Here is a 17,194-nt window from a genome sequence, read left to right on the forward strand (position 1 = left end):
GGATTTCCTTGCACATGGCATGTTCATGTCGACCTCGGAGCCCACTTAGGTCAGTGCCTTCATCAGAAGCATTTGTTTTCCATCCATCCCTCCCAACTTCAAGCCCTATGTTGCTTTTTAAAAAAACCATTATTGGAGACTTTGATCTGAGTTTTCCTCTCCCTGATCACTCACAGGTCCCATTGTTTGTCCCACACTTTTTTTTCCATGATGGCCTTTTAAAATTTTTATTATTTATTTAGTTTTTAAATTTTACTTTAATTTCTGGGATACATGTGCAGAAGGTGCAGGTTTTTTATGTTGGTATACATGTGCCATGGTGGTTTGCTGCACCTATCAAACCGTCATCTAGTTTTTAAGCCCCGCGTGCATTATGTATTTGTCCTAATGCTCTCCCTCCCCTTGCCTCCAACCCCTCTGTCTTTTTGCATTAAGTGAAAAAGTGTGTATTAAGCACTTATATATGCTCATTCCTCTGTCCAGTGCTTGAGGGGGCTCCAGAGGAACAGGAGTTGCCAGTGATTGATCCACAAGGTGCTGGGTGTGAGTCTTTTCCTTCCTGGCTTTATGTGACCAGCAAACACCCTGTGATCATGGAATTCTACTAGGAAGGGCAATCCTACAGCAGCGTTGGTGCACATGCACAAGGAGACATGCAGAAGGTGCTTCTTGCAGCATTGTTTGTAAAACTATAGAACAACTTGAATGTCCACTGAGAGGAGTAGGGATAAATGAGTTGTAGTGAATTCATACAGTAAAATCCTATAAATAATCCTACATATAAGTTGTGGTAAAGTCATATAGTGAGTTCCTATATAGCAGTTAAGATGAATCAACTGAAGTTACATGTAATAACTCACATAAATCTCAGCAAATATGATGTTGAAAAAGAGTGATCAGCTGTAGAAGCAAAAGTACCATATAATACCATTTATATGAAATTTTAAGACTCACTAAACAATACTCTCTATGGATAAACACATACGGAGTTGCAGTATTAAAATATGCATGGGAATGATATATACCAAGGTTGGCAAATTATGCCCATGGCCAAGTCCAGCTCACCACCTGCTTTTGTGTGGCTTGTGAGCTGAGAATGGGTTTTACAATTTTAAATAGTTGAAAAAAAATCAAAAGAAGGACACTCTTTTGTGACACCTGAAAATTATATGAAATTCAAATTCCAGTGTGCATAAATAAAATTTGCTGGAACACCACCACACCTGGTCTTTTTCTTATCAACTATGGCTGCCTTTGTACTCCAAGGACAGGGTTGAATACTTGCCACAGACCGTGTGGCCTGCAAAGTTGCAACTACTTACCATCTGGCCCTTTTCAGAAAGTTTTCCAAGTCTTGATCTATATCAAACTTGGGGGAATGGTTGCCTCTGGTAAGGAAAGGAGAGAAATGGAACTGGGGCGGGAGTGCATCAGTTACAACATTTTATCTCTTAAGCTGCTGGTGGGTTATATATTAATACTTACATTTTGGATGTCTAAAGTATTTTGTAGTTTCAAAAAAAAGTGAAGACAAACTTCCCATCTCCTAAAAAACCCTTAGTAGGTATTATTATGGTTCCCAGTTCACCGTTAGGTACTCTTATAACCTACAGTAGGTATTATTATAACCTAGCCCAGCCCAGGTTGCCAAAGTTCTATCTCCCTCTCCCTCTCTCACTTTCCACGAGGCAGGCAGCCCCAGGCGCACAGGTCGGCAGCTGAGATGAGAAGACATGGCCTTTTTCAATGACATCAGCAGACTGTGCCAGGGAGGATCTGGCTAACTGGACTTGGATCACTGGCCCCTTCCTGCCAGCAGCCCTTCCTCAGATGAGAAAGTTCATGGATGAGGAAGCAAACTTAGAGGGTGCATGGATAGTGAATGCTGGAAGAGGATTAACCTCAAGACCTTCCATCCCAGCACTTCTGGAGCACTGGCCTGCGCTGCTCACCAGGACTCTGCAGGCCAGCTGGGGAGAAGGGACTAAATGCCAAGCTGCTCTGGGATGAACATCTGCCTCCAGGAGACAGTTGTTTAATGAAATTTCCCACCCATGTGATTAGCATCTTCTGAGAGTGAGGTGAGTAAAACAGGACACCACCATCAACATCACCTCTGACTGCATTGCCTAGACAGTAATAATACCCAAGATTTTTATAGAGCTTTCTGTTTCTCAAAGTCATGCGCACTGATTCACTTAGGAACCTGGCAGGAAGCAAGGCAGTCCTGATTGCCCACGTCATTGAGATGGTAAAAGGTGTATTCTGAGCAACTGCTGAGTTCTTTTACATCCCTGGGATGGCACAGTCATAAAGGCCAGACATCGGGCCTGACTTCAAGGTCACTGTGGCTGCACTACTGAGTGACTGTGGACAAGTCTCACATTCTCTTGAAGACTCAGGAGCCTCCTCTGTAAAGCGGAGATGATAATTACTTCCCACCGCATGGGCGTGTTGTGGGGATTAAATGAGATCATACAAGTGGAATGCTGAGCACCAGTCCAGGAAGGTGAGGGACACACCCTACATGTCACCTACTGGATTGTTGCTGTTTTCAGGGTTCCTATTACCCAAAGATCCACCTAGAATTCTTCCCCTGAGTGCTGTTCATCTTCGTCAAGTCTCAGCAATGTTTTGGATGGTTCTCCTTTGACATAGCTCTGGTGGTTGTTAATACTAAATGTTTTCCAGCTTACCTATAAGGAAACTGAGTCTTAGGAAGCAATTGTAGGGCTTCTACTTTGTGCATGAGAATGAGTGAAGGCTGGGGAAGCCTGGGATTTGGCCTGATGTTCCAGCATTGGCACCTGCCTGCCTTTTCTCTGTAAACATCCGACCCTAGAATGCTCCACCAAGGAGAGACCATCATTACCAAGCAGCAGCGGCATGGTGTTTATCAAAGCAGGCGTGGTTTCCCTTGCTGCAGCTCTCCATATTCGTGGCAGTTATTCATTTTTGAAGCAGAGGTCACTTTTCTTTCACTGATGAGGTACTTTGACAAAGACGAAGAAGGGAGACAATGGTAATGATGGTGGGAAGTGGGGATGGGGTTGGCATTGGGTTTGAAGGCTGACAGCCCAGATCAAAAAGGCTGACAGTCAGAGGCAAGGGAGGGACTGAGGATAAAGTACTTGCTGTGCTCATGTTGTCTAGGAGTTTGCATTCTCTGGTAGTCAGTGATCAAATGAAGCAGGGAGCTTCGTGTTCAAAAGCAGCACCTACAGGTTCTTTAAAGAGGCTTGCCAGAAGATGAATGCCTTGGCTGGAATTTGTAGGCAGGCTTATTTAAGTTATAAGTGACAGACACTCAACTCAAACTAGTAATAAACAAAAAGGGAATTATTGGCTCATGTAACTGGGAAGTGCAGAGGAACATGGGATATGGGAACAACTGGATCCTGGAAGTGCAGAGGAACATGGGATACAGGAACAGCTGGATCCTGGAAGTGCAGAGGAACATGGGATACAGGAACAGCTGGATCCAGGGGTTGGCACCAGGTTATCAGTTTTTTTTTTTTTTTTTTTTTTGAGACAGAGTCTTGCTCTGTTGCCCAGGGCAGTGGTGCGATTTTGGCTCACTGCAATCTCTGCCTCCTGGGTTTGTGGGATTCTTCTGCCTCAGCCTCCTGAGTAGCTGGATTACAGGCATGTGCCACCATGCCCTGCTAATTTTTGTATTTTTAGTAAAGACAGGGTTTCACCCTGTTGGCCAGGCTGGTCTTAAACTCCTGACTTCAGGTGATCTGCCCTCCTTGGCCTCCCAAAGTGCTGGGATTACAGGTGTGCGCCACTGCGCCTGGCCCAGGTTGTCAGGGTTCTATCTCCCTCTCCGTCTCTCACTTTCCATGAGGCAGGAAGCCCCAGGCTCACAGGCCAGCAGCTGAGATAAGAAGACATGTCCTTTTTCAATGACATCAGCAGACTGTACTGGGGAGGGTTTGGCTAACTGGGCCTGGGTCATTGGCCCGTCCCTGCCAGCAGCTCTTCCTCAGGAGAGGAGCTATCTACTATGTAGCACAGGGCAAGACCAGCCTCGGTTCCTCCCTGTCCACCTAGTCATGAAAATGAGGATGGTTTTTGTGGTTAGCATCTTCCCTCTTAACTTGCCTCAGCATCGTCGGCAAAAACTAGAAAATATAAGTGTGTGTATTTTTAGCTGTTTTTAAATTTGTAAAACTGGAAACTGTTAAGATATTTACTTAGAACAAGAAAACCTACCGTGTCCTGTGTGAAGTTCACTTAAGCTGACTCACAGTTACTCTTCGAGCCCTGATTGTCCTGCAGTCTCCTTTCTGCTGAGTTGGGGTGAGTTCTAACTTCAATTTTGCCTGTGAATATAAACCAAGTCTGACCTCCCGTCTCCAGTACATCAAGGCTATGCTCACAGGGACCTAGAAAATATTATATATGGTCCCCTAGAGGCCAAACCCAAGTTCTCTGGGGACAGAGAAGCCCTTTGGGTCGTTCCAGGGAAAAGCTCTGGCCACCCTGAAGTAAATTTTCTCCCTTCCTTTCCTTTCAGTGGAGGAGGAAGCTTGTCCTTCGCATGAACATGAAAAATACGAAATGTGGGCTTTTTGGAGGTTTTCAGTTATGAAGTAGAGTCTATATATTTGGCTCAAGTCTTGCCGGCTGCCCTATTTTCATGGTCCCAGGATCAATATGAGGTTAGTCCATTTGTCTTCTGGAAAAATGTTGTGGCTGGGCTAGGTGGCTCACGCCTGTGATCCCAGCACTTTGGGAGACCAAGGCGGGTGGATTACTTGAGCTCAGGAGTTCGAGACCGGCCTGGGCAATGTGAGGACACTCTGACTCTACAAGAGATAGAAAAATTAGGCATAATGGCACATACATTGTGGTCCTAGCTGCTTGGGAGGCTGAGCAGGGAGGATTGCTTGAGGCCGGGAGGTTGAGGCTGTAGTGAGCAATGATTGTGCCACTGCACTCTAGCCTGTGCGACAGAGTGAGACCCTGTCTCCAAATAATAATAATAATAATAATAATAATAATAATAATAATAAAAATTAAAAAGAAAAGAAAAGAGAAAAGAAAAATGTCTTGCAGAATCTTTGTGTGATCTTGCTTTGAGGCTATTAGAAAGTTCTTTCATGCCCTTATTCTGTGCTTGGCTGGAAGTCTTTCCCCCTAATTGTGGCACCTCCACCTTGAGTCACCTTGGAGTAGGTGGGAAGTGTTTTCCCTTCACAGGTTGGCCACACAACTGCCTCATCTCCTGCACAAGGGCCACCACAGCTCACAGCTCTCCCCTTTTCTTTCCTTCTCTTCTCTTCTCTTCTCTTCTCTTCTCTTCTCTTCTCTTCTCTTCTCTTCTCTTCTCTTTTCCTCTCCTCTCCTCTCCCCTCCCCTCTCCTCCCCTCCCCTCCCCTCCCCTCCCCTCCCCTCTCCTCTCCTCTCTTCTTCTTTTCTTTTCTTTTTGAGGTGGAGTCTCACTCTGTGGCCCAGGCTGGAATGCAGTGGCACAATCTCAGCTCACTGTAACTTCCGACTCCCGGGTTCAAGTGATTTTCCTGCCTCAGCCTCCCTAGTAGCTGGATTACAGGCATGCGCCACCATGCCCAGTTAATTTTGTTTTTTTTTTTAGTAGAGATGGGGTTTCGCCATGTTGGTTAGGCTGGTCTCGAACTCCTGACCTCAAGTGATCCATCTGCCTCGGCCTCCCAAAGTGCTAGGATTACAGGTGTGAGTCACCATGCCCGGCCCAGGTTGTTGGGGTCCTCTCTCCTTCTCCCTCTATCACTTTCCATGAGGCAGGCAGCCCCAGGCTCATAGGCCAGCAGCTGAGATGAGAAGACATGGCCTTCTTCAATGACATCAGCAGACTGTACCAGGGAGGATCTGGCTAACTGGGTCTGGGTCACTGGCCCCTCCTTGCCAGCAGCCCTTCTCAGGAGAGGAGCTGTCTACTGTGCAGCACAGGGCACAGGTCCTCTCTGTCCAAGGACTTAGTTGGCTTCAGGGAAGGCCCTTATGAGGACCAGAAAATGGAAACGAAGAGGTCAACTTCACCTGCCACCTGTCCAGAATGTCTCAACAGCACCAGCCACCTGTCCAGAATGTCTCAGCTCGTGTTTCTTCCTTTAAGGTTCAGAAGGGTAAAAGAGGGCCACCAAATCTTGTTAGGAGGGTCTGTCATTCTTTGCTGTTACTAGCCACTTCTCTGGAACACTTGTGTCCCCGTATTAGTTAGATGCTTGCAGTTTAAGGGGACTTTGGCATAATCCCATTGCTTTAGGTGATAGGGGATTATTGGAAGTACACACCAGGAGGTGAGGAAGAACAGTAAATCTTCTCAGCAGTCACAGCTGGGCTTCACCGAGAACTGGGGTATCGTCCATGGCCATATGGGATTGGACAGGAGTTTGTGTAATCTAGTAAATAAAACCCCATGTTCCATAATCAAAATGCTTGGGTTCAGATTGCGACTCTGCCCTTTACCGCTGTGTCACCTCTCTAGCCTCAGTTTCCTGCCATCTATACCGTGGTGACAATAATAGCACTGGCCATGTGGAGTCCTTGTCAAGGTTCGGTGAGATCCTGTGCACAAGGACCCAACAGTGCCAGGCACAAAGTTATGCACAATGAGTATTGTTGTCAACTGTGGCTCCATGGACACTGTTATTGTGAATACTTGTTACTAGCAGGGGCTTTGCCACTTTTTGTCCACTCTGGTGTTGGGGAGTTGGTGTGCTGGCTACTCTTTTCTGTTCTGCCACATGTACCATTACTCTTTGATGACAGCTCCCCATGTCTCAGTCAGATGTCCCAACAGAAGATCTGATTGGCTCTGCCAGGCGTTATCTAGTTTTGGGCAGCACTACTGGGCACACGGGGCCCTAGTGTTCACACTGGCCCACCTTTTTGGTCTCTTTGCAGCCTATGAATTACTCCCCTGTTTGGTGGATTATGGCCAGAACAATCTATAACTAAGAATCCCCTCAGACTCTGGGCAGAAAGGCATCTTGCAGAGCCGTTCCAATGTGACACCTCTAGAGTGTCATCCCCTAGAATATCACCTTGGAAAGGCTCTGCAAGATGCCTTGTCAACCATGGTGGACCCTGTTAACCATTGTGGGCTAGCCAGGGTTTTATGGAGATACCTGTGCTCTGCTAGTGAGGGCCCTAACCCATCTCACCCCATGTGGATCCCTCCCTGATTCTGCTGGGATTCCTTCTCACTTTTCCTCTCACATGTTCTCAGCCTTGAGCAACAATGAGATGTCTGTATTGGAAGCTAGAAATGTTGAGTTTTGAAGCAAATTCTTTGGGGAGGGGAGTCCCCTCATAGCAATGCCTCTGGAGTAAGGGGATAAAGACAGAAGGATGGCTGACAGGTTCCCTAGGGAACCCCAGTTCTCTTAACTGAGTGGTTTTCCCCAAGATGGCCCCTCCCTCACGGGAGTAAACGGGGTGCCTGGCATAGCTGGAGAAGTCTGCTGGTTCTCCCACTGACTAGTGAGGGAGCAGAGAGGGCAGCTGTGCACAGGTTTCTGGACTGGTCTCTTGGAGACCCTTTTGGAGGCTGCCTCTGGAAGATTCACTCCTAGGCTCTCAGAAGATCTGAGGTAGGCTGTTAGCTGAAGCTCCAGAATCCCCTTTCTTTTATTTCTTCAGCAAAGTCCCAGCCTGTTGACCTTTGGGTCCCGGTGCTGAGCCCAGCTCTAGATTTATCTACCCCGCTGGGGCCAAATGCCTGACTTGTTAGCCATGCCGAATGGTTTTATTTGTTTCTGTTGTGCATTTTTATCATTTTTGTTCATGTGTCTGGAGGCTTTCCTTAGAAAATGATGGATGCGTTTTCATAAATCAAAACATAAATGAGAAAGTATATAAAGGCAAAAAATAGACCCAAGCCTGGAATTTGCCACTAGGAGCTGCTAGCTATTTCCCAGGGAGAATGTACTTTTTGATTTTACAATGTCAGATCCTGACTTATTTCACAGAGTACAATTTTCAGAGCACTTCCTAATACTACTGGCCACAGTAATAATGATGACAATCTCAACCGTGCCTGGTATGGTGCTGAATGCTTTTGATACATTATCACACTTAATTCTTACAACAGTCTGAGGAGCCATGTTCTTTCACTATCCCCATTGTAAAGATGAGTAAAGAGAGGTCCAAATGATTTTGTTACTTAACCAAGTTCCCATCTTTGGTAAAAAATGGGATTAAAATGCAGATTTCTCATGTTCTCAATGGATGAATACCTCGGACTCCCTTTTCAGTGCTTGCCGGAGGTGTGTAAGGGTTCTGGGTTGTGGCTTCTCCTGCTAGCTCTGCTGGAAAGCAGGTGGCTGGGAGTGGTAGGGGCAGCTTTTAGTTGGAGGGGCTCATGAGACTCTGTCCTCATCAGCTCTGTTCACAGAGTGCCCCTGAGCAGAACACCAGCCTTGCTGGGCGGCACATTAGCTCAGTGTCCCATGACTGTCTCACCACGATGCCTTAGACAACGTCGCTATCACCACTAGCAGGAACCTGCCCCCTCCACTCTGCCACTTTCCTGTTTCATCACCCTTGAGCTATGGTTCCCTCTTCCAGAGGGTGTCCTGTAGGACCTAGCCACAGGGTAGGAGTCTGACACAAACCAGAAGGCAACTGGTGAGAATTCCACATGCTTCCTTTATTAGTCACAAATCCACTGGTTGTACGTGGTAGATCTTTCACTGGGACCAGTTTAAGAAGAAAGGAGGGCTGGGTGTTTATTGATTCATGTGATCAGAGCGTAAAACGTTTTTTCCTTTTTTTTTTCTTTCCTCTTAGGGAAAATCCTAGTTTCCCTGTTCAGTCCCATGCCAATCCTTGGGCCAATCAGAGGGATGGGGAAACTGTCCTTTTCAGTTCATGAGCCCTCTTCTCTGGCAGAAGGATGGGTAACTGATTTTTTTGTGCTAGAACCACAAAATCAGAGTTGGGGGCAAGATGCTCACAAAAGAGGAGGCTGCTGTTCTTGTAGACAGTTTGGTAAATGTCTAGGACATTTTCTATTGCTTTTCTTCTATTCTATGCCTCCCTTCTTTGTCTGGGATATCATACACCTGGTCTGAGTCAAGGTGCTGACATAAGTCTCTGGTGAACTTTTGAAGAGTCCCACTCCTTGTTCTTTCCAGGGTGCCCCATCCCATCTTAGGGCTTCTGAGCTCAGATCCTGTCCTTTGCTCAGGCTTGGAGACCTCAAGTGATGTCACTAGGAACTATTCAGGATTGTAGATGGGCTTTAAGCCCACAGAGTTTCTAACTGGCCACGTTTAGAATTTTCCATTCAGCAGGACTTTTCCTCTGTGAACATCTGGTAGGACCCAAATCCTATCCCAATTTTGTGTTCTTTTTCAGACCTTCTGAACACTAAAAACATCTGTAGTTTTGCAAAACGTTCTTTCACAATTTTATGATTGTAAATAGGCTAATTAGCCCAATCACTTGTTATTTCATCATCTGCGTGGCGCCACCTGGCCCTGGAGTATGTATCCCTCTGAGTACTAGGCAACGAGCAGGGCAGATGACCACCCTGACGAGACTATGAATTAGGAATCTCATGACCCTGCCTTGGAACTCTGGCAGGGAAGTCCTCTCCTTCTTGATAGGAAAGGATGAAGATTTGGGCACTTTCTAAAACAAATTATTATTATTATTATTTTTTAAGCACGAATGCAGTGCCCTACTACTACAAATTATGCAGTCAGGTTTCCCACATTTGGGGAAATCGCAAGGGCCAGCACATCTAGGGTGCAATGGATAAGCCTCATCCTCGGAAAACTACCTTCGTGGTCATGGTATCTCCCCTGCCAGTAAGTATATCTAACAAAAATATTTTTTAAATTACTTAAAAAAGAAAACAAACAAATTTCTGGTAACTACCATGTAACTCCATAGTAAACAATTCTCTCTCTGCTTCCTACCAGGTGACCCCGGTACCCAATAGTCTATCAGGTACTCAGTTCTGCCCATGAAGCAGTTTGGAGCTTTGCTAGGTTCCTTCTTGTAGTGTTCCAATCTGTCTTTCGCACTTGATCTTGTCTCTTCAGAGATGTCATAAACTTATGGATGGGAAGCCTATCTCCTATTTCTCTGTTAGGCATATGGTAGGCATTGATAAGTCTTCCTTGGCTAGGGAGCTATAATTGTAACTCTGTGTGTGTGTGTGTGTGTGTGTGTGTGTGTGTGTGTGTTTTGGGGTGGGGACAGGGTTGGCAACTACATGCAAATACTCTGAGATCCCTCTAGCCCTGATCTCTTGGGAATACCTAAATCACATGTTTAATTTTTGGGTGAGGTGCTGTTTCCTAACTTTGCTGATTTCTAACTGCCCCTTTCCTGTAATTGCTGGGTCAATGCAAATTCTCGGCTTCGCGTTTGAAATGCCACTGCTTTCCATCACAGTGATGAATTTACATGGGACAAACCTGAGGCCAAACAGTTCTGGCTCTTACTCAGAGCCTTCTTACCAGTCACCTCCCAAAGTAAAAGAATAGTAACATACCTGACCTGTTCTTCTGGCTTCTCTAAAGCCAAATTCCAGCCTTGGTTATGTTTCTGTTCATTTGGAAAATATCTGTACGAAATGTAAGTGCATGTCATGGAGGAGGCAGTGGGGAGTGAGTGAAGTGAGTCAGAAGGAAGGAGGAGAGCTCTCTCCCCCTGACCCTGCCGCTGCCTGCTTTCTTCCAATGAGTCTGAATGGATTTTTGGAATCTGATGTGGCCGCATGAAGACGTGTCTCTGAAAAAGCAAAATGTCAGTGTTTTGAGGCCTTTCCGTTGGGGAGGGACGGAACACGGTGGTCACTGGTTGTTCTCCTTAGGCCAGACAGGAGGAAAGGGAAGTATGTGTGAGTCTCTGATAATTCTCTTCTCTTTCTTTCCCTCACTTTTGTTCTTCAATAAATCACTCAGGACAATCTGCTTCTCCTTAGTGGTGTGTTTTCCTAGGGTTCAGCCTTTGTTTGAAATTCTAGAACAACAGAGTTGCAGTAAATATGGTCAACCTACGTGTAATTACGCTGGTATGTCAACTTTGCCCCGCAGAGTTGGGTCTGCTCTGGTTAACCAGAGGCCCCCCTGACTCAGAAACAAGACCTCCTGCAGGACCCTGTGGAGGGCCGACCCCAAGCCCTGTGTCTGAAGGGGGTAAGAGAGCCCATAATTACGCTCATTGTTTAGGTCGGAACACAGGAGGGTTTACATTAAAGACCTCAGCTGGCACACACAGCATGCCTATGGAAAAAATGAACTGCTCTCCTCCGCCCGCTTCCCGGTCCCAGCGTTGCCTGTCCAAGGGCTTTGGGTTTCACAGACGCCTTCTGTGACTCCACTTTCTGACCACTCCTGATTAGAAGCTTGGCTTCCCCCAGTTCTAAGAGGCGTCTCAATCCAGAGGTTTGGAAACTGAGCCTTTCAAGAATCACAGCATGTAGGTCTTGGGAAGGACCTAGAGATGATGCTCTAAGTGGGTGTCTCTTAAACTTTAATGCTCACAGGAATCACTTGGAGTTCTTGTTAAAATGCAGATCTAAATGTGGTAGTCTTGAGGTGGGGCTGGAAAGTCTGCATTTCCAGAGAGCACCCTGGTAATGCCCTGTGCTGATTGTTGGACCCCACTTGGAACATCAAGATTCTAAGCTAAGCCTTTGTTTTCACAAAGAATAAAAGGGAAACCCGGAGACCCGGAAGAGCTTGTTGGGGCAGAGTAAGGACTTGAGTCTTCCTCTTGTCATGGTGTTTCCCTGGCCCTGCACAGATGCTCCTGGCAGGGATGGTGTGTGTCTTAGCAGAGATGGTGGTCCCTTCTGGAACCACACCTAGAATCCAGGAGCAGGTGGCTTTTCCCCAGATGCTCTGGAGTGGATTGGATCCCCAGAGATCTTGATGTGAGCCCGCAGGCTTCAGCAGTCGAGAAACTGGGTGATAGTAGACCACCTACTATAAGATCCTGCCTGGAATCTTCAGTGGGTGCAGGTGAAAGGGGGGTCTGTTGAACATGCTGTGTATTGAGAGATGTGTACATCACCAAACCCCAGGCTACTGATGTGGCTTTTTGGATAGGCAAGTGAGATTTGGAGGGGAGAATATGTGGCATCATGATAGAGAGGAATGGATGTTTTTAGTAGAAATCAAGGATCAGGTTGGGTGCGGTGGCTCAGGTCTGTAATCCTACCACTTTGGGAGGCCAAGGCGGTTGGATCATCTGAGGTCAGGAGTTCGAAACCAGCTTGGCAAACATGGTGAAACCCCCACTCTACTAAAAATGCAAAAAATAGTCGGGCGTGGTGGCGTGCGCCTCTAATCCCAGTTACTAGGGGGTGCTGTGGCAGGAGAATTGCTTGAACCTGGGAGGCGGAGGTTGCAGTGAGCTGAAATTGCACTACGGCACTCCAGCCTGGGTGACAGAGTGAGACTCCATCTCAAAAAAAAAAAAAAAAAAAAAAAAAGGAAATCAGAAATCACAGGCTCTTTTCCAGTCTACCTCTATGGGATCTTGGACAACCTTTCTAGACTCTCATTATAGTCTCATATGTTGCCTGCTTGAACCCAGGTACTGGGGCACTTGCTCTTTTGAAGTTTGTTTCCACTCTAAAATTCAAATTGTGGATATTATCCCTTTCTCTCTCTACTTCTCTTGCTCCTCTGTCTTTTTCTATTTTTATCTGTGTTGTGGCACTTTGGTGTTATATATACAGTTGTGTACTGAAGAATTGACCAAAAGAGGGGTCTGGCCTTTGCCCTTGGCTCCTGCGAGACAATCTCTAGGCCCCTGAAGTGTCCAACCTGATGTCTTGGTTTATCTGGGGGCTTTGGCAACTGGACAGTCCAATAGTGCATTTCATAATCCGGGCTTTGGGACCCACCATATCAGTTCTAACCTCCATGGGAACTAGAGGCATAAGATATTGGCCTGAGCCTCCACTGAGGGCTGGAGACTTAAAATCAACCATGTGGACATTATGTGACTAAGCCCCAAGGAAAACTCTGTACACTAAAGGCTTGGGTGAGCTTCCTTTGTTGACAATACTCTGTGTGCATCATCTCACATTGTGGCCAGGAGGAGGCAACACCATCCACGACTCCATGGGGAGAGGAAACTCAGAAGCTTTGCCTTTAGACACCTCCTGGATTCCGCCCTATGCGTCTCTTCTCTTTGCAGATTTAAATTTGTATCCTTTTGCTATAATAAAATCACAAGCATGGCTTCTTCCAGAGTTCCCTGAGTCATTCTAGTGAATTATCAAACCTGAGGGTACTTGTGGTGAACCCCCCAAATTAGTAGCCAGCTGGCATGTCATGAGGATGGCATGGATACCCCCAAACTTGCAGTTAGTGTCTGAAGTGAGGGAAGCCTTGTGAGGACTCTCCTTTCAAACTTTGTAGTTGGCTGAACTCTTAACAACAGCAGTGCATCAATTTAGCAAGTATTCTGGAAAAAACAAAGAAATATGTCAACTCCTTTAACCAAATCCTGCCTGGTTGTAGAGTGGATTGAAGAGTCTAGGCTAGAGTCTAGTGGATTAAAAGCCTGAACTTTGCAGAAAGACAGCCCCACAGATGGAGCTGGACCTTACTACTTTCTGGTTGAGGTGGGCATGTTACTTAAATCCCCGAGCCTCAGTTTCCCCATCTGTAAAACATACTTACCTCAAAGGTGTGTTGAGAGGGTGACCTGAAATCAGATATGTAAAGCACAGGGCATACAGGAGCATTCCACACATGGTCACTGTTGCGGTTACTGTTATCATTATTGCTTCTGGCTTTGTTGTTGGTGTGATTTCCGTGTTTACCTACTGATATACGAATTACTATTTTGCCTTGTTCAGAATAGTACTTGACTGACTCAGACAGATGGAAGTAAGATAACCTGATACAATAAACTGCCAAGAAGTAGGAAATAAGTATTGGGTAATTGGCAGTGGCTGCTGAGGGAGAAGTGGGGGTCCTCTCTCAGGGTCTCTGGGAGGCTGGGTCTGGCTAAGGGAAAGGTTGCAAGATTGAACCTGGCTAAGATTGGGAGAGCTACCACTTAAGACATGATGGCATGTCTTTATATCAGAAGTAGGGGTAATCATGTAGGGGCCAAAAGGTGAGGAGAACAGCAGCTGGCCTGGCCTGGAGGAATTAAGAGCCAGGCCCTGCGTCTCTGGATTAACCCATCCATCTTTATGTCTTCCATAGATTTCTGTTTGGTAAGCAGAGTGGTCATTAATAGAGGTGTGTACTGTGCCATAAAGAGCTAGGGGAGAGAGGAAAGGTGGCATTTGGTTTTGGGAACCTTCCATCTCCCTATCCTTTCCCTTCATTTTGTCATCTTGGGTATTGCCAAGTCTCTCCAGAGGCTCATTTCCATTTTCTGCTGATTCGTGACTTGAGAACTAAGATATTTACCAAGAAAGGTTCTTGACATTGCCCTTCCAAGATTTATATTTTAATGAGCGGGAGGTGTCTCTTTATGAGCCAAAAGAATAAAACTGTAGTGATAAGATATGGTGATAAACCTCACTGATAAACAAAAAGTGAAACTTAAAACATTAACCACACAAGTTTGGGTGCGGTGGCTCATGCCTGTAATCCCAACACTTTGAGGGGTGAGGCTGGAGGATCTCTTGAGGTCAGGAGTTTGAGACCAGCCTGGGCAACATGGTGAGACCCTGTTTCTACAAAAAATACACAAATTAGCCAGGTGTGGGGGTGCATGCCTGTGGTCCCAGCTGTCCTAGCTGCTTGGGAGGCTGATGTTGGGGGATTGCTTGGGCCTGCGAGGCAGAAGTTGTAGTGAGCCGATACTGAGCCACCACACTCAAGCCTGGGCAATAGAGTGAGACCTTGTAAAAAAAAAAAATTAGCCCTACAAAACAACAAAACTCCTATCTCCAAACCCTCTAGTCAAATCCTAGAGAACTGCTGCTTGAGAAGTTCTTACTGAGCTCTCTGGAGTCCACAATCAGGGGTAGAGTCCTGAATCAGATGCCCATACCTGAATCATGGCTCTGACACTGACGAGCAGGTCCCTGAGCCTTTCTGTGTCTTAGTTTTTTTTAACTGTAGGATGGGGATAACAATAGTAGCTATCTCATAGGGTTATTGGGAGGAATAAATGACTTACTAACATAAAATATATTGGCCAGGTGCAGTGGCTCACGCCTGTAATCCCAGCACTTTGGGAGGCCAAGGTAGGCAGATCACTTGAGGTCAGGAGCTCGATACCAGCCTGGCCAACATGGTGAAACCCCGTCTCTACTAAAAACACAAAAATTAGCCAGATGTGGTGGCAGGCGCCTGTAATCCCAGCTACTTGGGAGGCTGAGGCAGGAGAAATGCTTGAACCCAGGAGGTGGAGGTTGCAGTGAGCTGAGATTGTACCACTGCACTCCAGCCTGGGTGAAAAAGCAAGACTGCATCTAGAAAAAAAAAAAAAAGCCATTATATTTTGGTGGCCGGTGGTGTTTTAATAAAAAAATCAAACAAATAAAAACACTGTATTAGGGCAGTGCAGTCTTTTGATCACATAATACTTGGATTGCACAAGTTGACCACTGGTATCTTAGGATCTCTCAGAGTTTTAACCAGTGGACCAGGAATCAGGCAAACAGATAAAAACGTGGAAAACAATGTCTTTTTGTGATTCACCAAGTCTGATTAGCAGTGGGAATGTGCATGGAACAGATCCTGTTTGGTTAAATAATGGAAACCAACATTCTCTTGCATTTGGTAATAATATATTTGAGGTACTGGGGATGAGCAGTTTCTGGTTTGATGGTCTAGGTCTAGATTTCCCCAGCCTTCTCTTTGAACCTGACCTTCAACCGCTGGATCTTGAGCCAGAAAACAGTTGAAAGAACATAGTGGAGACAGCGTGGGATCAAGCATGAAGACCGAGCTATGTGAGTCTGGATCAATCAAAACTTTTGTTAGCCTCAGTTTCTATATCTCTAAAATGAATACCATAAAACTTCCTTCACAGGGCTGTTAGAAGAACTAAATGAGATGACGCATTTGGAATGTTTTGGAAATGATTAAGGGTAGTGCAAATGTCTATTATTGTTTTGTTTTTGAAATGTATTGGTTCATGTCATTGCTCCTAGAAGGAGGCCCAGACAGGTTCAAACCCTTGCCCAGGATGAAATAGAGGGAGGATGTGACATGCCTTAGGGCTGCTGTTGGCTGAGCTTAGCAATCACCTCTCACCCTTGTCCAGCATGTGGGTCTGCTTGCCTTCTGTTAGGGAGCAGACGTGTCTTCGGTCTGAGTTTTCTGCCTGCTTGGCTGAACTGTAAGGATCTTTGCTATGTGTTGGATTAGGTTCCATTCTGTGTTCCATCACTGATTAATTCTGTGACTCAATTAAGTCACGGAGGTCCAGTGTTTTCAAGGATTGGGCAGCTCTGGTTCTACCTGTCTCAAAGAGAATTTGGAAAACAGAGACAACTAAAGGATTCAAAGTAAAAGCACTCCTTGTTAAGTTTTTCCATTCCGGAAGCAGGGTAGCATCATGATTAAGTACACAGACTCCTGGGTCACTGATTGCAGGCCCCTTAGCACTCTGGGCCTCAGGTTTCTCATCTGTAAATTGAGAATAACAATGGTAAACCGGGGTAATTCTAAGGATGAAGTGACTTAATCATGTGAAGGGCTTCATTATAGTTCCTGGTCCGCGTCAGTGCTCTGCAGGTGTTAGCTACCATAGAGTAGGACATATACTGTATCCCCCCTTTGAATGCAAGACTCCTGCAGGAGAAATAGGTGCAGAGATGATTGGGACCCTTTGGTCCTTGTTTTTCTGTAGTATTTTCCTGTAAGTCACTGGCAAGTGGAAAATTGGCCAAGCATTACCAATCTTTGTTAAAAAGTGTGGAAATAAAGGTGTTTAAAGATAAATCCCCTAAATAACAACCCTTCCCTGACCATCTTTTCCTAGATCCTCAGAAACAGTTTTGTATTTCTATGAAGCTACAGGGAAAAAGGCCCTTGTGTTTGAGTTAACACATACAATAATTTATTCTGTGCTAGTTGCACCATCACAATGGAAATCTCCTCTCATGCTCTAGAACAGATGGACAAGGTCATGCTACTAGGTTGATCAGTTAGTTCTACTTTTTGTTTATAAAGTTTATCTTCCCAAGTGCTGCAAGAGGCACTGTCTATTCTCTGACCTGCTTTGCAAAGTTTAGCGCAGGCAGGCAGCGTCCCAT

The 17,194-nt window shown here is 45.8% G+C and overlaps 1 non-coding gene across 1 annotated transcript; it reads right to left on the reverse strand.

Annotated features, from left to right (window-relative positions):
* Window positions 1-9,656: 9,656 nt before the first annotated feature.
* LOC114672057 (U1 spliceosomal RNA) lies at window positions 9,657-9,814 on the reverse strand. Its single transcript, XR_003722251.1, has one exon. It is a non-coding gene; the product is annotated as a U1 spliceosomal RNA (small nuclear RNA).
* Window positions 9,815-17,194: the final 7,380 nt, after the last annotated feature.

This window comes from Macaca mulatta, chromosome 13, assembly GCF_049350105.2.
Source record: "Macaca mulatta isolate MMU2019108-1 chromosome 13, T2T-MMU8v2.0, whole genome shotgun sequence".
Lineage (NCBI taxonomy): Eukaryota > Metazoa > Chordata > Mammalia > Primates > Cercopithecidae > Macaca > Macaca mulatta.